Genomic DNA, 25015 nt, shown 5'->3' with positions numbered 1-25015 from the left:
GGATTTTTACGATAATCAGCAATGGTTTCATGACTTTTAATTCCAGATTTTTATTGAATTCAAATATCACCATTTGCCATCCCCAAAGCATTACCCTGGGTCTCTGGAATACTAATCAGTGACAATACCACTATGCCACCGCCTCCCCTTCTTGTCCTTGTTTCTCTGAAGTCGGTAACTTGTTTTCACTCTCATTCATTCTACAAACAATTATTTGAAGCAATTAATTTAAATGTTTCCACAATTCAGTTTTCTAACTTGTGTTTAATGTGTACCTTTTCAAAATAGGTTCTCTGCCATAATCTGGTAACTGAGCCTAAAAAGTAACTAATTTTGGAAAATTAACACCAACACATCTACGATCTCATTAGCCACCTCTTTTAAGACCATAGGATGAAGTCCATCAGGACCTGGAAACTTATCAGTCTGTAGCTCCATCAGTGTGCTCAGTGTCATTTCCCTCGTGATTGTAATTTCACCAAGTTTCTCTCTCCCTTTCACCACCTGATTTACAGCTATTACTGGAATGTTTTTTGTATCTTCCATAGTGAAGACGGATTCAAATATTTGTTCATTTCATCCACCATTTCTTTATTATCTACTATTAACTCCCCATTGTCACTCTTTAGAGGACCAATACTCCCTTTACTTTTTTCCTTTTTAAATACCTGTAAATTAAGACATTTAGGAACAGGAGTAGGCTATTCATTTCTCTGAACCTTTTTTGCCATTCACTTAGATGGTGGGTGATCTGTACCTCAAATCCTGCTTTGCCTTCCTTTGATTTCTACCTCTTGATTCCCTTATCTGTTAAAAGTTTGTCAATATCAGTCTTGTAGATTTTTTGGAGGACAAATCCAGATTTCTGCTCCCTTTGAGGAAAAAGTACTTTCTAATTTCACTGCTGTATAGCTGAGCCGAAACTGCTGAATTATAATGGAGGATTGCCAAAGTGTCCATGCACATAAATCACTAAATGTTCATGTACAGATACAAAAGGTAATTACAAAGGCTAATGGAATGTTGGCCTTCCTGTCCAGGAGGGACTGGAATATAGAGAGAAATGTGATGCTTCAGTTATAGAACCTTGGCCATAACCCATTTGGAGTACTGTATTCTGTTGTGGGCACTATACCACAAAAAGGATAGATTGGCCTTGAAAAGGATATAACACAGATGTACCAGAATGTTAACAGGACTTACCGGGTTAACTTCTGCTTAGCCTTGCATTCCCTCAAATATAGAAGATCCAGAGGTAATAAGATGGAGGTGTTCAAAATTATTCTCTCTTCCACAGTTCCTAGACTCTCACCATAAAGAAAATTTTCCGACTTGCCTTCCACAATGCAAAGTGGGCGACCTCACACTTGCCCATTTTGAACTTCAGTTTTGTGCACTTGATCATCTATGTCCCTTTATAACTTCCTGCTCCTATTTATGTAAAGTACAGTGCTTCCTAATTGAGTGAATTAGGAGTAGGCCACTCGGCCCCTCGAGCCTGCTCCACCATTCAATATGATCATGACCGTTTGTCGCCTACAAACTTGAATAAACTTTCCAAGTCTTAGCCATGACTCAGTGGTAGCACTCTTGTCTTGAATCACAATGTTATCTGAGGGAGTGCTGCACTGTTAGATGTGCCATCTTTTTGGTTGAAATATTAAAATGAGGCCCACTCTGCCCTCTTAGGCGAGTGTAAAAATCCCATGGCATCACTTGAAAGGGCATTCTCCATGGAGTCCTGGACAATGTATATTCAGCTAACATCCACAACGTGACTTGGCCGTAATCACATGTGTGTAAATTGACTGTCACATTTTCTGCATCACAGCAATAATTAAAATACAAAAGTATTTTGTTGGTTGTAAAGCATTTTAGGTCAGCAAAGTCGTGAGAGGCGCAAGTATTATTTCATCCATGTTATTGATATACAGGGTGAAAAGCTGAGATTCCAGTCCAGATTCCTGATAAACACCATTTGTTATATCCTGTCAATCAAAGGTGTGTTCTGTTTATCCCTACTGAGTGTTACCTCCCAATTACTGATTGACACCGCACAGTCAACTCCAGTTATGATTTTGTATTGTTGATAATTTCAATTGTGGAATCTTAATAGTTGTCTGCTAGCAATCCATATAGACAACATCTGTTAGACATAACTTACCCTTCACATCCTTGCTAACTCTTCACTCAGCTTGTACTATTCCACGTACTCCCTTTAACTTTCTCAGCACTTTCAAAAGGAAATTGAATACACTTAAAAAGGAAATATTTGCAGGACTGTGGTTACAGAGCAGTGTGGTAGGCTAATTGGTAGCTCTCCAGAGAGCTGGCACACCCATGATAGGCCAAATAGGCTCCTTCTGTACTGCATGATTCTATGAAAAGTGTCCCTGATAGATCCTGGTGACTTCTCCATAGCATGTTAATCTAAGTCATGTACATGTCCCAGTTTGACCCAAGGGTTTAAAGAACTTGCCATGACTAAAGAAAACTGAGGAATCCCCCTATACTTCTACCATATCTTAAATCTTCTGATATCAGTATCTAATCATCCTTAATAATGGGACTAACTATTGCATTATATGCTGATGAGCATGCGCTAACACGGCATCTATCCAGTGTATTTAGGCTTTCTGTTTCCAAGCTGGACTTATGTCTGCTGTTAGCTTTTTGAACTATGTTACTAGAGTGAAATACTATTAATTGCTGATTTTTCACTGATCATAGTCATAGTGGGAGAAATTTGAATTCAGTGCTGTTGTTGACTATTTAAAAATCTAATGCACTTTAAATGCAACATATTTGAAGCTCAGAAGATTCATTGTCCCTTATTGCAGCTGGATGGTACAGAATTATCAAAATAGAAACTAGGAGCAGGCGCAGGCCATTCGGTCCTTCGAGCCTGCTATGCCATTCAATATGATCATGGCCGATCCTCTACCTCAACGCCATATTCCCAATTTCTCTCCATACCCCTTGATGCCCCCAATATCCAAAAATTTACCAATTTCTTTCTTGAATATACTCTGACCTGGCCTCCACAACCTTCTGTGGTAGAGAATTCCACAGGTTGACCACCCTCTGAGTGAAGAAGTTTTTCCTCATCTCAGTCCTTAATGGCCTGCCCCGTATCCTGAGACTGTGGCCCCTAGTTCTAGACTCCACAACCAGGGAAACATCCTCCCTGCATCCAGCCTGTCTAGCCCTGATAGAATTTTATATGTCTCAATCAGACCCCCTCTCATTCTTCTAAACTCTAGTGAATACAGGCCCAGTCGAACCAATCTCTCCTCGTACGACAGTCCTGCCATCCCCAGTATCAGCCTAGTGAACCTTCGCTGCACTCCCTCTATGGCAAGTACATCCTTTCTTAGGTAGGGAGGCCAAAACTGCACGCAGTACTCCAGGTGTGGTCTCACCAAGGTCCCATATAACTGCAGTAAGACATCCCTACTCTTGCAATGAAGGCCAACGTACCATATGCCTTCCTAATTGCTTGATGCACTTGTCTATTTACTTTCATTGACTAGTGTACAAGGACACCCAGATCCCTTGGTACATCCACATTTCCCAATATATCACCATTTAAATAACACTTCCTGCTTTTCACACTGAAGCGTATAACTTCACATTTATCCACGTTATACTGCATCTGCCATGTGTTTGCCCACACACAACTTGTCTAAATCGCCCTGAAGCCTCCTTGCATCTCCGGTCTGTCAACCAACTCTCAATCTATGCCAGTATATTACCCCCAATCCCATGTGCTTTAATTTCTCCCACGAGCCTCTTATGTGGGACCTTCTTGAAATCCAAATACACCACATCCACTGGTTCTCCCTTATCTATGCTACTAGTTACCATCCTCAAAACACTCCAGTAGATAGTTAAGCATGATTTCCCTTTCATAAACCCATGCTGACTTTGTCTAATCCCATTAATGCTTTCCAAGTGTTCTGTTGCCACTTCTTTTATAATAGACTCTAGTATTTTCCCACTATTGATGTTAGGCTAACTGGTCTGTAATTCTCTGTTTTTTATCTCCCTCCTTTTTTAAATAGTGGGGTTACATTTGCCACCCTCCAATATATAGGAACTGCTCCAGAGTCTGTAGAATTCTGGAAGATGACCACCAATGCATCCAATATTTCCAGGGCCACTTCCTTTAGCACTCTGGGGTGTAGATTATCAGGTCCTGGGGATTTTTCAGCCTTTAACCCCATTAATTTCTCCATTATTTTACTAATACTGATTTTCTTCAATTCCTCCCTCTTACTAGACCCTTGGTTCCCTAACATTTCTGGGAAATTATTTGTGGCTTCTTTTGTGAAGACAGAACCAAAATGTGTGTTCAATTCTTCTGCCATTTCTTTGTTCCCCATTATAATTTCCCCATTTCTGACTGTAAGGGACCTACATTTGTCTTTGCTAATCCTTTTCTCTTCACATATTTATAGAAGCTTTTACAGTCAGTTTTTATGATCCTTGCAAGTTTACTCTCATACACCATTTTCCCCTTCTTGGTCAATCTTTTTGTCCACTTTTGCTGAATTCTAAACTGCTTCCAATCCTCAGGCTTGCTGCTTTTTCTGGCAATTTTATATGTCTCCTCTTTGGTTCTAATACTATTCCTAATTTCTTTTCTAAGCCATGGTTGAGCCACCATTCCTGTTTTACATTTGCGCCAGACAGGAATGAATAATTGTTGTAATTCATGCATACATTCCTTAAGTATTAGCCATTGCCCATCCGCTGTTAACCCTTTTAGTAAGGTTCCCCAGTTCATCATTGCCAACTCGTGCCTCGTACCCTCATAGTTCCCTTTATTTAGATTCAGGACCCTAGTTTCAGATTCAACTTCTTCACTCTCCATCTTAATGAACAATTCTATTATGTAATGATCGGCCGCTCTTCCCTCAGGGACCCCGCACAATAAGATTGTTTGTTAATCCTTTCTCATTGCACAATACCCAGTATAGGATAGCCTGCCCTCCAGTTGGTTCCTCAACATATTGGTCTAAAAAAAACCATCATGTACACACTCCAGGAAATCCTCCTTCACAGTGTTATTGCTAGTTTGGTTTGTTCAATCTATATGTAGATTAAAGTCATCCATGATTACAGTTGTACCCTTATTGCATGTGTCTCTAATTTCTTGCTTAATGCCTTCCCTTACATCTCCATTACTGTTTGGGGGCCTATAGACAATCCCCACCAATATTTTCTGCCCCTTAGTGTTTCTTATCTCCATTCAAACAGGTTCCACATCATGATTTGCCAAGCCAATATCCTTCCTATTGCATTGATTTCTCCTCTACCAACAATGCTACCCCACCTCCTTTCCCTATTTGCCTGTCCTTCCTAAATATTGAATACCCCTGGATGCTCAGTTCCCATCCTTGGTCACTCTGCAACTATGTCTCTGTAATTGCAACTATGTCATAACCCTTTACATCTATTTGCGCTGTTAATTCATCTACCTTATTGCGAATGCTCCGCGCATTAAGATACAATGCCTTTAGACTTGTCTTTTTAATCTTATTAGACATCTTAGCTTTACTTTGCACTATGACCCAATTTGTTTTTTTGCCCTTGTTTTTTCTGCCTTCGACTTTTGCTTCTTTTCTGTCTTTTGTTTCTTTCCTTGTTTCCCCCTCCTCTGTCTCCCTGCTCAGGTTCCCATTCCCTTGCCATTCTAGTTTTGAACCCTCCCCAACCACACTAGCAAACACACACACACACACATCCCCCCCCCCCCCCACACCAAGTACATTAGCCCCGGTCCTGCCCAGATGCAACCCATCCTATTTGTATTGGTCCCACTTCCCCCGAACCAGTCCCAATGTCCCCGGAATCTGAATCCCTCCCCCTACACCATTTCTTCAGCCATGTATTCATCTGATGTATCCTGTTATTTCTACTCTCGCTAGCACGTGGCACTGGTAGTAATCCTAAGATTACTACCTTTGAGGTCCTACTTTTTAATTTATGTCCTAACTCCCTATATTCAGCTTGTAGGACCTCATCCCTTTTTTTACCTATGTCATTAGCACCAATATGCATCAGGACCACTGGCTGTTCACTCTCCCCCTTCAGAATGCTCTGCAGCCTCTCCGAGACATCCTTGACCCTAGCACTAGGGAGGCAACATACCATCCTGGAGTCTCTTTTGCGACTGAAAAACTGCCTGTCTGTTCCCCTTACTGTTGAATCCCCTATCACTCTAGTCCTGCCACTCTTCTTCTTCCCCTCTGGTGCAGCAGATCCACCCGTGGTGCCATGGACTTGGCTCCTGCTGCTTTCCCTTGAGAAGTCACCTCCCCCAACAGCACCCAAAACAGTATATCTGTTAGAGAGGGGGATGGCCACAGGGGACTCCTTTACAGTTCAAAGTCCTCACCTTATTTTGTTTAAGCTAATGGACTGCAGCAGTTTAATTAGTAGAAAAAGTAGAAGTACTCACCTGAACCTACTTACCAATCAGCTGCCCCCCCGCGTCACGTCACGTTTTGAATCGTGTCGTCCTCGTATTTCAGCCCCGAGTCTCCTGGAACTCTCGCTCTGTCCTCACGCCACTTTCAGCCCTGAGTCTCCCTGGAACTCTCGCTCTGTCCTCACGCCGCTTTCAGCCCCGAGTCTCCCTGGAACTCTCGCTCTGTCCTTGCGCCATTTTCAGCCCCGAGTCTCCCTGGAACTCTCGCTCTGTCCTTGCGCCACTTTCAGCCCCGAGTCTCCTTGGAACTCTCGCTCTGTCCTCACGCCGCTTTCAGCCCCGAGTCTCCCTGGAACTCTCGCTCTGTCCTTGCGCCACTTTCAGCCCCAAGTCTCCTTGGAACTCTCGCTCTGTCCTTGCGCCGCTTTCAGCCCCGAGTCTCCTGGAACTCTCGCTCTGTCCTTGCGCCACTTTCAGCCCCGAGTCTCCTTGGAACTCTTGCTCTGTCCTCACGCCGCTTTCAGCCCCGAGTCTCCCTGGAACTCTCGCTCTGTCCTTGCGCCACTTTCAGCCCCGAGTCTCCCAGGAACTCTCGCTCTGTCCTTGCGCCGCTTTCAGCCCCGAGTCTCCTGGAATTCTCGCTCTGTCCTTGCGCCGCTTTCAGCCCCGAGTCTCCTGGAACTCTCGCTCTGTCCTTGCGCCGCTTTCAGCCCCGAGTCTCCCTGGAACTCTCGCTCTGTCCTTGCGCCGCTTTCAGCCCCGAGTCTCCCTGGAACTCTCGCTCTGTCCTCGCGCCGCTTTCAGCCCCGAGTCTCCCTGGAACTCTCGCTCTGTCCTCACACCCCTTTCAGCCCCGAATCTCCCCGGAGCTCTCACTCTGTCTTCACGCTCCTCTCAGCCCCTCTCTTTTTAAATCTCCGCTCTGACTCTCAACTCCCACTCCTTTTTAAATCTCACCAAGGCTGCCGCTCCTATCCCACTCTCCCCATCCTGCTCTGGGGGGACCACCAGCTGTTTTATCTGCTCCCTCCTCTTGTGCTGTTTTTCTTACTTTTTTTTTGCTTACAGTAATTAAAGATTAAATAGATTTCAATATGTTTTAGACCAATCGGATTAATCAGTTCGAATGATATGGTGATCTAAAAATGCATAAAGATGAGTGTTATTGAGAAAGGAAGTGTAACCATTAAGGTTAGCTTCCACAACTGTACTGAAAAGTTTGGATCTTCAAAGTGCCAGAATTTATTAATTGGATCATATAAGCCCTTAATTTTGTGAATAGCCTTGTTTAAAATCCAAAAATAAGTAATTATTGGAGATATCACTAGGCGCATCCAACTCCCATATCACAGGGCATCTTGTAAGATTTTCTGAACTAAATGATTAACGTACTTGGGAGTTTGCATTTGGAAATAAGTAGAATATAAAGTTGGGAAATGTCAAATCTAGCAAAGGTAAACTGTGAATCTAGCAAACTGCTGAATCATAATGAAGGATTACCAAAGTTCTGTCCAATTCACTAACCTGACAATAACTAACACTTGTGTAGCACCTTTTAAGTAGAAAAATATCTCGGTGTTTCAGAAAGACATAGATGAAATTGGATGCCAAACGAAAAAATATGGCATTTTAAAGAGGGCCTTACAGAAGTAGAGAAAGACAGAGGTTTTGTGAGGCATTTCCAGACATATGGGGCCAGATGGCTAAAGGTATGCAGAGAATGGCAGGGTTCCAAAAGAGGTCAAAGTCTGAGAAGCCCAGAGCTCTGGTGGCGGGAGTGTTTAGTTGTAAGGTTGGAGGTTTCAGAGTTAGGGAAGGGTATGGCCAGAAGGATTTGAATGTGGTGTTGAGAGAATTTAAAATTGGACCAGGAAACAGTGTAGGTCAACAAGGACAAAAGCAATGGATATCTGGAACTTGATGCTGGTTAGATTACAATGGTGATACGGAGAAATCATTTTTTAAAAATGTGGTGAAAGAATGAGCAGCACGCAGATCTCCATTTGTCCATTTTCTCCTTTTTACCATTTGTCAGTAAATAATAGAAAATAATTAAGTTTACTCGATGCTATATAACAGAAATTGCTTGCTAACCATCCTACTTCAATGTGATCTTTCTTACTGAACAAGTGCCCAAAATTGAAATCAGTAGCAGGGAAGAATCACTTTTTTTCTTCTTTCTATTTTGTATGTTATAGCACAGTTATGAGCAACCTATGTTTTACATGTTGAAAATGGTGTACATGGCAAGTTGGAAAAGAATACCATAGAAGATTAGGAAAAATATTGATCATGTCCGCAGTATTCATTGGTAACCTGTATTGATCATGATCATTGATCATGTTGTTTCCATGCAGTGACCTGCTTCAAATATTTTGGAATGCAAATTTTAGTTATATAGAAGGCAAAAATACAACAGAAATTCTACAACTGAAGTTGACATGCCACAACCTAAAGTCTGCATTTTAACATTTATGGCATTCAAACTCATAAAAGATTCACCATCTGCAATGTGGTTGAATTCTAGCCTGCAAGATTTGATTTCACCTCACCCAATGAGCCATCAGAGCACCCTGTGGCCATTGAAAAAAATAATCGTGAGCAAAGCTAGGTACTGATGTGTCAAAAGATCCACAATTAATGCTTTAATTCTGTTGACATGCCTGGATGTGGTGACTTAAAAACATCACAAAGGGTGTGTAGTACACATTAATTGCAAATTCTTCTTCTATCATGTGGACACCAGTGTTCTAAGTACCCCTCTTGACAGCATTGCCATACTAGATCTTGAAGATGCTGAAAAATCAGTAATGTACAGTAACTTGAAATAAAAACAGAATATGCTGGAAATATTATTTCATATTTCCAGCTTCTGCAATGCTTTGCTTTTGTCATAATGAAACTCAGCTGTACACTGTAGAATGTAAATAAGAAATACAGGTGCCTGTCTTATTATTTATAAAACTGAAGTTTTCTGAAATGCTGTGAATGATGCAAACATTTATCATAATTTGAAATCTTAATTTTTTTAGTCTCTTCTGTTTGTTTTCCTGCACCTACAATTGCTATGTAACTAGTAACAGCAATTTGTAAATAATATTTTACATTTCCCGACTGCCCCATTACTAGCTCATTAATCAACTTCACATCCATTGACATGAAATTTATGAACAAACTTACAAAGACCTGCGTTATTTTTTGTTGCTCCGTTCGTATCTTTCTCCTCCATTTTCCTGCCAACATCTTGCTGAGACAAAATAGGAAATGCAACAGATACAAAGATTTTTAATAAATGCAAATTGGGAAAATCTGTGGAAGTCTGATTTGGTATAATTACTACTACTGAGTTTTTTTTTCTTAAATTGGCTATTGCCTGTACCAAGCTGATAAATTAGATGGAAAATAATTGAAAAAATAAAAGCTGGTACACATTTCTTCAGATATTCTAAGCACATGATAAGCAGATGCTTTCACCCGTGACATCTCTTTTGAAACAGTTTCTAAAAGTCTTGTACTTAATGCATTCATCAGACCACAAAGATTCAGTCACATTTGCACCTGGCTGATTAAAATGATTTTGTTAAACAAGAATGAATGACAATTGGAAAGGTACTGAACATACCAATAAACAAGTAACAAACGTTGACACAAACTTGCAGTCAGCAAACCACTATCATTAATTATTCAAAATGAAAAACAATGATTTTTTTTTGGAAATTATTGAAATTACACTAATTTACTGTCAAGCTACTATATTAATCTTTCAGAGCTAGATAAATGTGTTTTTGTCACACTTACATGTACATTTCTTGCAGCTAGTCAGTTTAAATTTCATATTTTTGAATGAATGACATCAGAATTCCTTAGAGAGCTTTTTCTTCACTCTTATAAACCTTTTTGTTTCTTTTTGAACATTGATTTGCTGTGGCGATTCTCGTCAAAGTCTAGGAACTGGTATTCTCTTTCCTGCCTCTTCATTAAGTAACTTATCTCCAGCAATTTCAATCTCCAACTCTGCTTCCCCTATACATTCTCCTTGAGTTTACTATCCTCCTGTCCTCCATAATCTAAGATCTGTTACCCATATTCATGGCTACCGCCTTGATCTTGGTATCTCCCATGGCTTCTCAATTACTGATGAGCCATCTCTGATCACTTCCTTATATTCCTTACCACCTCAAACCCCCCCTCCCCACTACCTTTCAACCTCATTTCCTAATATGTTCACTGTTGGGCAATCTCCTTTATGTTGTTTACAGCTGCCTAGAATTTGGCACTCCATTTACAGCTCTATTTGTTCAGCCCTATCTTCACTGTCTATTTCAAGTTGTTGTCATCTCTTCCGTCACTGACAACTCCCTTCCTCCCTTTTCAAAACAGCTGCCATCACCACTTTCTCAAATAAGCAACCCTGTGCTCTTGAAGCCTATGCCATTACCAATTCCATTTATTCTCCAAAGATTCCACAGCTCCAACTAAATCCCTCTAATTGGGTTCCTGATAACATCAAAATGTCTTTAACCAAAGTTACAAACAGCATTCCTATGAATGGCTGTGGTGCATTTTTCCACCTGGACCCCTCTGCAGTCTTTGCTACAGGGGAGGCGGTGGCATAGTGGTATTGTCACTGGACTGGTATTCCAGGGGACCCAGGTTCGAACCCTACTATGGTAGATGGTGAAATTTGAATTCAATAAAAATCTGGATGATGACCATGAAACCATTGTTGATTGTTAGAAAAGCCCATCTGGTTCACTAATGTCCTTTAGGGAAGGAAATCTGCCATCCTTCGCTGGTCTGGCCTACATGTGACTCCAGACCCACAGCAATGTGGTTGACTCTTAAATGCCCTCTGAACAAGAGCAATTAGGGATGGGCAATAAATGCTGGCCTAACCAGCGACGCCTACATCCCAGAAGCAAATTTTTGAAAATGTTGAGCACGCTTATAATTCCTATCCTCCAGCTTGATGGGACTGCCCTTGTTTGATTCCACTTTTACTTGCCCAATTGTAGCCAGAGGATCTTTATCAATAGTTATTAAGGAAGTAGTAACATGACATTTAGAAAATCATAATACAGTTAGGCAGAATCTACATGGTTTTGTGAAAGGGGAATCATGTTTGACAAATTTATTAACGTTCTTTGAGGATGTAACAAGCAAGGTGGATCAAGGTGTACCAGTAGGTGTAGTATATTTGGATTTCCAAAAGGCATTTGATAAAGCGTCGCATAAAAGGTTACTGCATAAGATAAGAGCTCATGATGTAGTGGGTGATATATTAGCATGGATTGAGGAGTGGCTAGCCAACAGGAAACTAAACAGTTGGTATGAATGGATAATTTTTAGGTTGGTAAGCTAACGAGTGAAGTGCTATAGGGATCAGTGCTGTGGCCTCAAATATTTACCATCCATATTAATGGTTTGGCTGAAGGGACTGACTGTATTGTAGCCTAATTTCCTGCTAATACAAAGATAAGTAAGAAATCAAGTTGTGAGGAGGATGCAAAGGGATATAGATAAGTTAAGTGAGTGGGCAAAAATTTGGCAGATGGCGCGTAATCTGGGAAAATGTGAGGTTTTCCACTTTGGCAAGAAGAATAAAAAAAGTAGAATATTGTTTTAATGGAGAGAGACTGCAGAATGATGAGGTACAGAGGGATCTAGGTATCCTTGTACGTGAACCACAAAGTTAGCATGCAGGAGCAGCAAGTCTCAAGGGCACTCAGAGAGTATATCTCTGCCATACTATGTTAACTCAACGCGATTACAACTATGCAGCTGTTAGGCTTTTTCCTGCTTGATTGATGCTCTGTAATTACAAATCTGAAAAAATAAATCTTTTTAATAAGAGCTTCCATCTTGCTGAGGAGGCTTCAGGCCAATCCACATCCAAAACCTGCTCTGAAAACTCTGCTCATATTTTGATAACAGACAAATTCCAGCACAGCAGGTGAGACAATCAACAACATTCTAAATGAAACAGCCCACAAAATTCTTTTTTTTTTTTGAAAATCAGTTCACTTTATTTCCCAATCGTAACAAAACCCACATCATTGCCCAAAACAGTTTTTCCTTGGGCCATACCCTATCTGTTTTGTTGAAATTCGTCCATTAATTTTTGAGGTATTGTTTAAAAACAGGGGTGAAAACATAACTGGACTCCTGCCTTCAGCGATGGAGTTAATTAGAAGGCAAATAGAATGTTGGTCTTCATCACAAGGAGAATGGAGTAGGGAAGTCTACAACTGTACAGGGCTTTGGTGATATCGCACCAAACGTAGTGTGTGCAGCACTATATTGGAAGCAGTTCATAGAAGGATCATTATGCTGATTCCTGCGATGAAGAGGATGTCTTAGGGTTGGGCTCATTGGAGTTTAGAAGAATGAGAGGTGATCTTATTGAAACATGTAAGATCTGAGGGAGCTTGACGAGTAGATGTTGAGAGGAGGTTTCCCTTCTTGGGGAAATCTAGAACTAGGAGGAACGGTTTAAAGATAAGGGATGCCCCATGAGGAGGGATTTCTCCTTTCAGAGGGTTGTTAGCCTTTGAAATTCTCTTTCCCAGCGAGCTATGGATGCTATGTCATTTAATATATTCGTGAGTTAGGCAGATTTTTGATGGACTTGGGAGTCCAGGGTTATGAGGGAGCAGACAGGAAAGTGGAGTTAAGGCTACAATCAGATCGGCCATGACCTTATTAAATGACAGAGCAGGCTTGATGAGCCAAATGGCCTATTACCGCTCCTATTTCTTATGATCTTAGTCTCTCTTTGCACCTATGAAAAGTCACCTCGGGGGTTCCCCAAGGCAGTGTTCTTAGACCCAGCCCTTTCCTCATTTACATACTGCTCTTTGACAGCACCATCCATAGATATGTGGCCAGCTTCCACATGTATGTTGATGCCACCTAGCTGTATCTGTCTCTCCTTTTGAGTTCGTCCACTGCATCTATGCTATAAGATTGCTAGTCCAACATTATCCTGGCTGGAACAGTTTTCTGCAGCTAATCATTGGGAAGACTGACTCTCTCTTCAGTCTTTGCCACAAAATCCTTACCATTGTCTCAAATTGAACCAGTTCGTTCACAGACTTGGGATCTTAGTTAGCCTCGAGTTGAGCTTCTAACTCATATCCATCAAAAGACTGCCTACTTTTACATCTGCAACATTATCCTTTTGAAACTCTCATCTTTTATGCTTGATGACGCCAATGCTCTTCTCGCATCTCTGCCTTCCAGAAACTTTAATACATGCAAATTGCTACTGCCTGTATCCTACCCAGTACCAGGCCACATTTGGGCCATTATCCAAATCATCGCTGATCTGTTCTAGTTCCTGGTCCCACAATGCCTCATTTTAAACTCCTGTGTTTAAATTCCTTTATGGCCTTACCCCCTCCCTGCTCCAGTGATGTCCTTCCATGACAATATGCACTGTATTGTACAGTTTGATGACTCTGCTTCCAACAGTTTCAGAGTGAAGAATGAAGTGAAACAGGGCTGTGTCCTAGCCCCACTCTGTTTGGTATCTTCTTCATGCTTCTGACCTTTGCCCTCCCTGCCGATATGGAAGGAGTCTACTTGCATATTTGATCAAATGGCAAGGCTCTACAATCTATCAAGATTAAAAGCAAAGACAAAAGCATTTCACATCCTGATCAAAGAACTCCCCTGTGCTGATGATACTGTGCTGGTCACCCACATAAAAGCTCAGATACAAAGACTCATGGACTGCCTCTCCCATGCCAAAACTTGTTCTTCCTGACTATGAGTATCAAGAAAATTGTGGTCATGGGACATCTCAGCTCCTGATCACACTATATACGTCCCACTGGAAAAAGCAAATACTGCTACCTTGGGTGCACGGTGGCAGACACTCTGTCGCTTGATACAGGCATAGGGAAAGCAGCTAGCACCTTCAGCCAACTCTCAAAATGCGCATGGAATAACATCAAGTTGACCCTTAGGACCAAGCTGATGATTCATAGAGGCTGTGTTTGCAGCACTTTACTAATTGGTTGTGAAACATGGACGTTCACAAGGACGACTTACGGCTATCAAGAAAAGAAACTCAACAATTTCCATTTTTGCTGTCTGTGGAGCATTATGTGTATATCCTGGCAGGACAAAGTCACAAATGGGGCAGTCCTCTCAAAGACAGAGTTCTCAAGTTCGATAGCAGTTATCAAACTGAGGCAGATTCATTGGATTGGGCTCGTCTACAGGATGGATGACAATCACATACCCAAGAACTTTCTGTATGGTGAGGTAGTCGGAGCCAGGCGACCAGTAGGATGCCCAAAACTCGCTTCAAGGGTGCTTGCAAGTGTGGCGTGAAGGCCCTAAGCATTGATTATTGCATCTGGGAGGCACTAGTTAGAGGAAAATGGCAACACCTGTGAGCTGTCTTGCACCACCGCAGTGACCTAGTGGCTACAGTGGCTTGGCAACAGGCGCTAACGCCAAAAAATTAGCCCACAACGACACCCAGTAGCTTCATGTGTGGCGCTTCTGGCAGAACCTGCCTCTCAAGGATTGGCCTTTTCAGCCATCAGCAAAGGTGAGTTATATGAAGACACCCCATCTGAAATAGAAGGAAGGTAAAATAAGATAAAATTCCTGTTCCTGACTTCTATCCAATAATTCATTCTAGCAGGTGCAAATATGTAGATAATTTGTTGGGGGTTAAATTCGATTCTGATACACCACACTTGGAAATTGGTATCTGCGTGATACATCAGGGGATATCATGAACTGCCAAGTTCAGCCAAAATGGGATAAGGGAAGAAAATTGAGAGAGGGGAATAGATACTTTGAGAGGTCCCTCAGTCTATAAACATGCTAAATCTCCTGAATTCTCCCTGTAAATTCAGCCTTGTTGCCTGTAATCTGGCCAATGTCTCATTTGCTCACATAGCAAGTGGGAACCTTGCAAGCGCCCCACAGGAGTAAACTATTAATCAGCTTCTTCACAGACAGCTATATGAGTTGTCTCTGCTGTTACTAATGCCCTTCATTTCAAAAATAGTTAACATAGTTTAGTTGAATAGTTTAGATGTTGAGGGGGGATGGTGGTGTAGTGGTAATATCATTGCAATAGTAATTCAGAGACTTAGGCTAATGCTGCAGGGATAAGGTTTCCAATCCCACCATGGCAACTGATAAATCGGGAATATAAAACTAGCCTTGGTAATGGTAGCCATGAAACTGTCATTGATTGTCATAAAAACACATCTAATTCACTAATACCCTTCAGGGAAGGAAATCTGCCATACTTACCTGGTCTGACTCCAGATCCACAATGTGGTTGTCTTTTAATAGCTCTCTGAAATGGCCTAGCAAGCCACTCAGTTCAAGGGCAATTAGGGATAGGCAATAAATGTTGGCCTTGCCAGCAAAGCCCCTGTCCCATGAAAGAGTAAAATAAACATGAAATATGCATATGAAGTCTGAGCTATGGATTGTACATCTGAGCAAGTTTGATATGGGCCTCATTCAGTTGCAATAAACCTTTGCTATTTCAGCATATAAGATATACATAAATGATGTAAAAGCTTACAGTGTAAGTGGTGATTTAAAAATAATGGTCATTTCCTACTGCCCAAATGTCTATTTTGTTCCTTTCAAGTAGCATTTATCCAGTCTATCTGATCTCTAGTTGAATTGCCAATGTATTTCTGCCAGTGAAAGTGTTTTATTGAATAGTAGAAGCAATCTACTTTGAATTATTGATAGAAATGGGTACTGAAAGAAAGTTTTTAAGTGGCACACTGAGCAAAAAAACATTTTTAAGTATTTTATCAGATGTCTATTATGTTTCAATTTCTAGGTCTTCAGAATTATGCAGAGTTCCCTCATGTGTTAGGAAATAAGCACTACAACAGCCTTGAACAGTCCCACAGTTTTGAAGATCTTAACATAATTAAAATTGTCCTTTTGGAATCGATATTTCAGTCAAAGTTGCTGATACTCATTATACCTGGTGTCTCCACTTCCTTTTCAACCCCTCATCCAGTAGTGCACATTGTGGTTCAGTAAGGGAACATTATTTTCTTCAATGGCATATGAAGGGAGTATGTACTAATATTTCTAGTACAGCTTTTATTGAAAATATAATAAACATGAGAGACAGAAGTTGAAAATTTAAAATAGATGCTATTGTGGCTGCTTCCATTTTCCTCAGTCCCTATTTTCAATTTCATCAACACACTAGATTTGGGTAGTCTATCCTGTGTGGACTACAATTATTGATATTTAAGGCTTCTGTAACCAATAACAACAATGTTTGGATGGTGCTGCAGCGGAACATTTTGAATCAATTGTGATCATGAGGGAAGTGGCAAAACAAGACTGGTTTAATTCTTAACAACCTTTTGTTTGCCTGAATTTCATATATCTTACAGCAATGGTGAATACAGTATAGCACCCCAAGAGAAAAATGCTTATATGAGCTGTTATGTTAAAAACAATAACATGAAACCTTTGAATTCTAGAAACATAAGATTCAGAAATGTCACCTTTTGTGCTACTGGCTTTTGAGTTCTCAATTTCTTGAGACTGTTCAAAGCAACCACTTGCTTATGCAGTGGCAGATCACAGTGTTACTCTTCCTGAGCTGCCTGGAAATTGGACTTGCAGTCCTTCCTCACCCACACAAATACTAACAAACTGGTGGAAACTGGTTTAAACTGACATGTTGACCAAAAGAAACCCAATCAGAATGAGAGGTAAAAGCTTCAAGTTCAAAGGTGATGAGCAGAATTTCTGTACGTCACAGTTCCATGTAAGCAGGAATTGCAATGAAGAAAACTTTCCACCCTTCAAAGTAGAGGGGGAAACTGGACTCCAGAAATGGCTGTGGCATCGAGGAGCCTTAGCAAAACTGGAGTCAGTGGGAATCAGGAGGAAAGCTCTCTGCTGGTTGGAGTCATACCTACCACAAATGAAGATGGTTGCGGTTGTTAGAGATCAATCATCTCAGTTCAAGGACATCACTGCAAGAGTCCCTCAGGGTGGTGTCCTAGGCCCAACCATCTTCAGCTGCTTCATCAATGACCTTTCTTCCATCATAAGGTCAGCACAACGTTCAGCACCAATTCCTCAGATACTGAAGCAGTCCATATTCAAATGCAGCAAGACCTGGACAATATTCAGGCTTGGGCTGACAAGTGGCAAATAACGCTCATGCCACACAAATGTTAGGCAATGACCATCTCTAACAAGAGAGAATCTAACCATCACCTTCGACGTTCAATGACATTACCATCACTGAATCCCTCACAATCAACATCCTGGGGGGTTACCATAGACTAGAAACTGAACTGGACTACATAAATACTGTGGCTACAAGAGCAGGCCAGAGGCTAGGAATTCTACAATGAATATCTCGACTCCTGACTCACCAAGGCACAAGTCAGGAGTGTGATGGAATACTCTCCACTTGCCTGGATGAGTGCAGCTCCAACAACACTGAAGAAGCTTGATACCATCCAGGACAAAGCAGCCTGCTTGATTGGCACCCCTTCCTCAAACATTCAGTCCCTCCTCCACCAATGGTACCATCTACAAGATGCACTGCAGAAACTCACCAAGGCTCCTTGGACATCACCTTCCAAACCCACGACCACTACCATATAGAAGGACAAGGGCAGCAGACAGATGGGAACACCACCACCTGGAAGTCCACCTCCAAGCCACTCAGCACCCTGACTTGGAAATATACCGCCGTTCCTTCACTGTCGCTTTGTCAAAATCCTGGAACTCCCTCCCTAACAGCACCATGGGCATACCTACACCACATGGACTGCAGCAATTCAAGAAGGCAGCTCACCACTGCCTTCTCAAGGGCAATTAGGAATGGGCAATAAATGCTGGCCTAGCCAGCGATGTCCACATCCCATAAATGAATTGTTTAAAAATTGGAAATTGCAATTAAACAAGTTGAAAATAAGCGGTTTGACTATTAGCTTTATTAAACAAATTGATCAATTTATTTGCAAAATGCTTTCTGGTAAGTTGAAGGAATATCCCAAGATTGTGAATTCCCCCTAGCAAGTTTACAGACGTTGCTCTCACCACTTATCTACGCACTTAAGTAATGAAAATAGAATTTTCATTTTATGACACATACATCATTGTTTCCCATTAAAGTAGTAGCCCTAAGTATATCACTGTAAAGTTAATGCCTACTAGATAGTTGTTTGTTTCAAAACCCTAAGAAATTTTGATTATTAGTCAAATTAGAGATTATCAATTAGTGAATGGGGCAGTTTAAATTAACGTCTCTATGACTTGTAGCTTGCAACTATAGGCTGGTATTCTCGCATTTAAACGGAATGGTGGAGCATGTGGCCTTTGTTCCCATAATTGTTAAGCAAATGGTGGATCAATGTAAATTGCAGATTAGGTTAGACATGACTGTAATGGATGACATTGCATTGAAGATTATCGTAATCAAGATCATGGATGATATCATCTTAATTGCTTGTACATCAAGACAAAAACATGCTTATAAGCTAGGGACTTTCTGTTATTCAGCTTTTCTGTTCTTTGTGTTGCTAACCGGGACAGGCATGGATTGGGGTCCACAATCATAGGCTACATTTGGAACATCCAAGTATCTGAGGGTTTGAAAAAAAGACTTGTCACTACAGTGAATGTGACCATACTTATCTTGTTTGTTCTTGGGATGTGTGTGACTTGAGGAAGGCTGCATTTATTATCTATTTCTAGTTGCCATGAAAAAGCTGCCTCCTTGAACTGCTAGCTTCATTGTGAACACGGTGCTTCACTGATGGTGTTAGGCAATTCCAAGATTTTTGCCCAACCACAATGAGAGAGTGTTGATCTAGATCCAAGTTAGAAATGGTGTATGATTTGACGGGGAACTTGGTATTGACAGTATTCCATGATGTTTCCACGCTTGTCCTTCTCAAAGGTAGAGGTTACAGGGCTTGGTGGTGCTGTCAAAATAAATTAGGTGAATTACTGCAGAACATCTTGTAGGTATTACATACTATAACTGCAATGTGTTGATGGTGGATAGGGTAGATATTGTTTCCAACGCCAAGGGTACAAATGAAGCAGGCCATTCTGTTCTTGAATATTTTTGTAGATGCTCCCATCCATGTAAGAAGTGATTATTCCATCACAGTCCTGAATGACACCTTGTAGATGATAATTTTGAAGAATCAAGTGAGCCACTCATCAGAATATCTAACCTCTACTGAAATTGCCACTGTGTTGGTATGGCTGGACCATTTAGGCTTCTGGTCAATGATTCCCAAGCTGTTGAAATTGGGGGATTGGTGTGCCATTGAAGGTCGATGGGAGTGGGTTGGACTTGGAAATAGTAAAGTCTGGCATTTGTATGGCACTGATGAGGGGAGAGTGACTGCCCTTGACATCAAGGCAACATTTGACTGAGTGTGGCATCAAGGAGCCCCAGCAAACTTGAAGTCAATGGAAATCAGGTTGTGGGTGGAAACTCCACTGGTTGGAGTCATAGCTATTGCAAAGGAAGATAGTTGTGGTTGTTGGAGGCCAATCATCTCAGTCCCAGGACATTGCTCCAGGAGTTCCTCAGGTTAGTATCCTGCACCCAGCTATCTTCAGCTGCTTCGTCAATGACCATCATAAGATCAGAAGCAGGTATGTTTTCTGATGATTCCATAATATTCAGTACCATTCGCAACTCTTCAGATACTGTCCGTATGGGACAAGACCTAGACAACATTCAGGCTTGGGCTGATAAGTAGCAAGTTACTTTCGCGCCACACAGATGCAAGGCAATGACCATCAACAAGTGAGAATCTAACCATCTCCCCATGACATTCAATGGCATTATCATTGCTGAATCCCCCACTATCAACTGTTAGGAACTAGAGATAGCTTAAGTAATATATATTTGTATTTGTGGGTGTTAGGAATAAACTATAGCTTTAATTTTACATTATTTTTTATTTTTGTGTGTTAAGGTGAAACCTAGGTCCAGCTTCATTTAGAATTTTTCTCTGAGATGGAGCCGGCAGGTCTGAAGCCCTGTTTGTATACCTGCATTTTTAATGAGGTTTTTGGACTCTTGAAGTGAAGAGTTGTGTTACCAAGTTAGAACAAACACAAGGTAGAAAAAACTGTGCTGTTGCTTAGCAACAGGGGCCCAGAGAGAGAGAGACCCACAGAGATACAGGGAGAAACAGAAAGCAGTTTTAGTTCAGTTGTATGTGGAAACCACAGGGTGAAGACAGAAAAGTCTCAGAACAAAGAAAGGTCCCAAAACCAGGGAGTGGGACAAGGGGGAGGTCCCAAGAAGACCTTCTAGTCAAAGGAAAAGAACAGGAATCTGGAAAATGTCCTGTCAAGTGAAGTTAAGTGAGGAGCAGAGGAAAAGGCTCAGAATTAAAGGGACAGAGCTGCAGGAGCAGACTCAGAACAAAGTAGGCTTGTGAGAAGTGATGGAAGGGGTCATCAACAGTGTTATCAAGCAGCACTTCCTTAGCAATAACCTGCTCACTGATGCCCAGTTTGGGTTCTGCCAGGGCCACTCAGCTCCTGACCTCATTACAGCCTTGGTTCAAACATGAACAAAAGAGCTGAACTCATGAGGTGAGTGCCCTTGACACCAAGGCTGCATTTGACAGTGTGTGGCATCAAGGAGCCCTAGCAAAACTGGAGTCAGTGGGAATCAGGGGAAAACTGACCGCTGTTTGGAGTCATACATAGCAGAAAGGGAGATGGTTGTGGTTGTTGGAGGTCAGTCATCTCAGCTCCATGACATCATAGCAGGAGTTCCTCAGGGTAGTGTCCTCGGTCCAACCATGTTCAGCTGCTTCATCAATGATCTTCCTTCCATCATAAGGACAGAAGTGGGGATGTTCGTTGATGATTGCATGATGTTCACCATTCATGATTCCTCAGATACTGAAGCAGTCCATGTCCAAATGCAGCAAGACCTGGACAATATCCAGGCTTGGGCTGACAAGTGGCAAGTAACATTTGTGCCACTCAAGTGTCAGGCAATGACCATCTCCAACAAGAGAGAATCCACCCACCTCCCCTTGATGTTCAATGGCATAACCATCACTGAATCCCACACTATCAACAACCTTGGGGGTTATCATTGACCAGAAACTTAACTGGACTAGCCACATAAATACTGTGGCTATAAGAGCAGGTCAGAGGCTAGGAATCGTGCGACGAGTAACTCATGTCCTGACTCCCCAAAACCTGTCCTCCATCTACAAGGCACAAGTCAGGAGTGTGATGGAATATTCACTGCTTGCCTGGATGAGTGCAGCTCCCACAACACTCAAGAAACTTGACACTGTCCAGGACAAAGCAGCCTGCTTGATTGGCACCAAATCCATAAACATTCACTCCTTTCACCACTGATACACAGTAGCAGCAGTGTGTACCATCTACAAGGTGCACTGCAGGAATTCACCAAGGCTCTTTCAACAGCACCTTCCAAACCCACGACCACTAGCATCTAGAAGGACAAGGGCAGCAGATAGATGGGAACACCACCACCTGGAGGTCCCCCTCCAAGACACTCACCATCCTGATTTGGAAATATATCGCCGTTCTTCACTGTTGCTGGGTCAAAATCCTGGAACTCCTTCACGCACAGCACTGTGGACGTACCTACACCACATGGACTGCAGCAGTTCAAGAAGGCAGCTCACCACCACCTTCTTAAGGGCAACTAGGGATGGGCAATAAATGCTGGCCGGTCAGCAATGCCCACACCCCGTGAATGAATAATAAAACAAAACAGCCAAAGGTTGGTGACTCCTTACTACAGGCCTGTGAAGCAGTGGTGTTCTGTTAGCATGGCTGAGGATCTTAGACAGCGCATCTAATGCGAAGCTTGAATGCACCAGGGGAGAGGAACATTGGAAAGAGAGATTGAAGCTCTGGAGGTGGATCCTTGTTCAAGATATCTGAGAGAAGGTGTTGTTCGGGAGAAGATTCCAAGGTGTATTCTTCAAGAATGGAGATTGGAAACCCTTGCATGAAAAATGGAATTTCCATGAGACCAGTTGGCTGACAGCGTGACGAGTGTCTGGGGGAGTTGATGAAAGATCCATAGCATCTGCTTTGGGTGGCATCCATCACTTGATCTTGGAGTGTGGTGTGTCTGACCACAGGTTGCGTATTGGTTTATGTGCACTGTATACCTACTATGAACATTAGAGTGTTGGATAGAATTTGTAACTTGTGTTATCCTTACGAATCTGTATGTATCTGTAAAGGTATGGTTGTGGGTGAAGGAGTAGTGTAATATAGTTCATCTTATTCTTGTTTTAATAAATGTTTTATTTTTTTGTTATAAGTTCATCAGACTCCTGTGACCCTTTTCAGTATCCATGTTTCTAAACCAAAAATAAAAGTTAGGATCTATCAAGCCAGTTTCGACCCTGGGGATATGACTTGTCCAGTAGTAACATCAGCTGGGTTCATAACGCAACATCGTGGGGGTTATCATTGACCAGAAACTGAACTAGACCAGACATTTAAATACTGTGCCTATAAGAGCATGTCAGAGGCTGGGAATTCTGCAGCGAGTAACTCACCTCCTGACTCCCCAAAGCTAGTCCACTATCTAAAGGCACAAGTCAGGTCTCTGATACAATTCTTTACACTTGCATGGATGGATATGAACATACGAACAAGGAGCAGGAGTAGGGCATTCAACCTCTCGAGCCTGCTCAGCCATTTAATAAGATCATGGCTCAAATCTGCATCCTGCCTACCCCTGATAACCTATCACCCCCTTGACCAAGAGTCAGTCCACCTCTGCCTAAAAATATTCAAAGACTCTGCTTCCACCGCCTTTTCAGGAAGAGAGTTCCAAAGACTCGTGACTCAGAAAAAAATTTGTCTCATCTGCGTTTTAAATGGGAGACCCCTTGTTTTAAAACAGTGACTCCTAGTTCTAGATTTTCCCACAAGAGGAAACATCTTCTCCATATCCACCCTGGCAAGACTCCTCAGGATCTTATATGTTTCAATCAAGTGGCCTCTTACTCTTCTAAACTCCAGCGGATACAAGCCTAGCCTATCCAACTTTTCCTCATCAGACCAACCCACCCAGACCAGGTATTAGTCTGGTAAACCTTGTCTAAATTGCTTCCAACGTATTTACATCGTTCCTTAAATAAGGTGACCGATACTTTACACACTACTCCAGATGTGGTCTCACGAGTGCTCTATATTTGAAGCATGGCGTCCCTACTTTTGTATTCATTTCCCCTCACAATAAATGATAACATTCTATTAGCTTTCCTAATTACTTGCTGTACCTATACATTAGCCTTTTGCAATTCATGCACTAAGACACCCAGATATCTTTGCATTTCAGAGCTCTGCAATCTTTCTCCATTTAGATAATATGCCTCTTTTTTAATTCTTCCTGCCAAAATGGACAATTTCACATTTTCCCACATGATACTCCATTTTCCAGATCTTTGCCCACTCACTTAACCTATCTATACCTTTTTGTAGCCTCCTTTTGTCCGCTTCACAACTTACTTTCCTACCTATCTTTGTGTCATCAGCAAATTTGGCAACCATCCTATCCATCCCTTCATCCAAGTCATTTAAATAAATTGTAAACAGTTGAGGTCCCAGCACTGTTCCCTGTGGCACACCACTCGTTGCATTTTGTCAACCTGCAAAATACCCATTTATGCCTACTCTCTGCTTCCTGTTAGCCAGCCAATCATCTATCCATGCCAATATGTTGCCCCCTATATCATGAGCTTTTATTTTCCGCAATAACCTTTGATGTGGCACTTTACCAAATGCCTTCTGGAAATCTAAGTACAGTAAATCCATTGGTTGCCCTTTATCCACGGCACATGTTACTTCCTCAAAGAGCTCAAATAAGTTGGTTAAATATGACTTCCCTTTCACACAACCATGTTGACTCTGATCGATAACCTTGAACTTATCCAAGTGTCCTGCCATAGCTTCTTTAATAATAACTTGTAACATTTTCCCTATGACGGATGTTAAGCTAACTGGCCTGTAGTTTTCTGCTTTCTGTCTCCCTCCCTTTTTGAATAATGGAGTTACACTTACTATCTTCCAATCTAATGGGACCTCCCCTGAATCTAGGAAATTTTGGAAAATTAAAACCAATGCATCAACTATCTCACTGGCCACTTCTTTTAAGACCCTAGGATGAAGTCCATCAGGACCCAGGCACTTTACAGCCCGCAGCTCCAACAATTTACTCAGTACCACTTTTCTGGTGATTGTAATTTTCCTGAGTCCCTCTCTCCCTTTTCCTGATTTATAGCTGCTTCTGGGATGTTACTTGTATCCTATGTAATGAAGACTGATGCAAAATGCCTGTTCAATTCATTTGCCATTTCCTTTTTTTTCCATTATAAATTCTCGAAACTCACTTTCTATAGGACCAACGCTCACTTTGTTAACTTTCTTTTTTAACTATTTATAGAAACTCTTAATCTATTTTTATATTTCTGGCTAGCTTTCTCTCGTACTCTAAATTTTCCCTCCTTATTAATCTTTTAGTCATCCTTTGCTGTTCCTTATATTTTGTCCAAT

The 25015-nt window shown here is 41.7% G+C and overlaps 1 protein-coding gene across 7 annotated transcripts in view; it reads left to right on the top strand.

The window, feature by feature from the left end:
• LOC144683410 (nuclear transcription factor Y subunit alpha-like) overlaps positions 1–25015 on the top strand; it is a 65191-nt gene that overhangs the window by 6812 nt on the left and 33364 nt on the right. Inside the window, exon 1 of one of the 7 annotated variants that reach the window (XR_013577248.1) lies at positions 12371–12389. The exons of the other annotated variants lie outside the window; for them this stretch is intronic. The gene's annotated coding sequence lies outside the window, so the exon portion shown is untranslated. Of the gene's footprint in view, positions 1–12370; positions 12390–25015 lie in introns of those variants that run through there. 7 annotated transcript variants of the gene reach the window in all.

Source organism: Cetorhinus maximus, chromosome 8 (genome assembly GCF_964194155.1).
Source record: "Cetorhinus maximus chromosome 8, sCetMax3.hap1.1, whole genome shotgun sequence".
Classification (NCBI taxonomy): Eukaryota; Metazoa; Chordata; class Chondrichthyes; order Lamniformes; family Cetorhinidae; genus Cetorhinus; species Cetorhinus maximus.
This window is presented reverse-complemented; position numbering and strand designations above follow the sequence as displayed.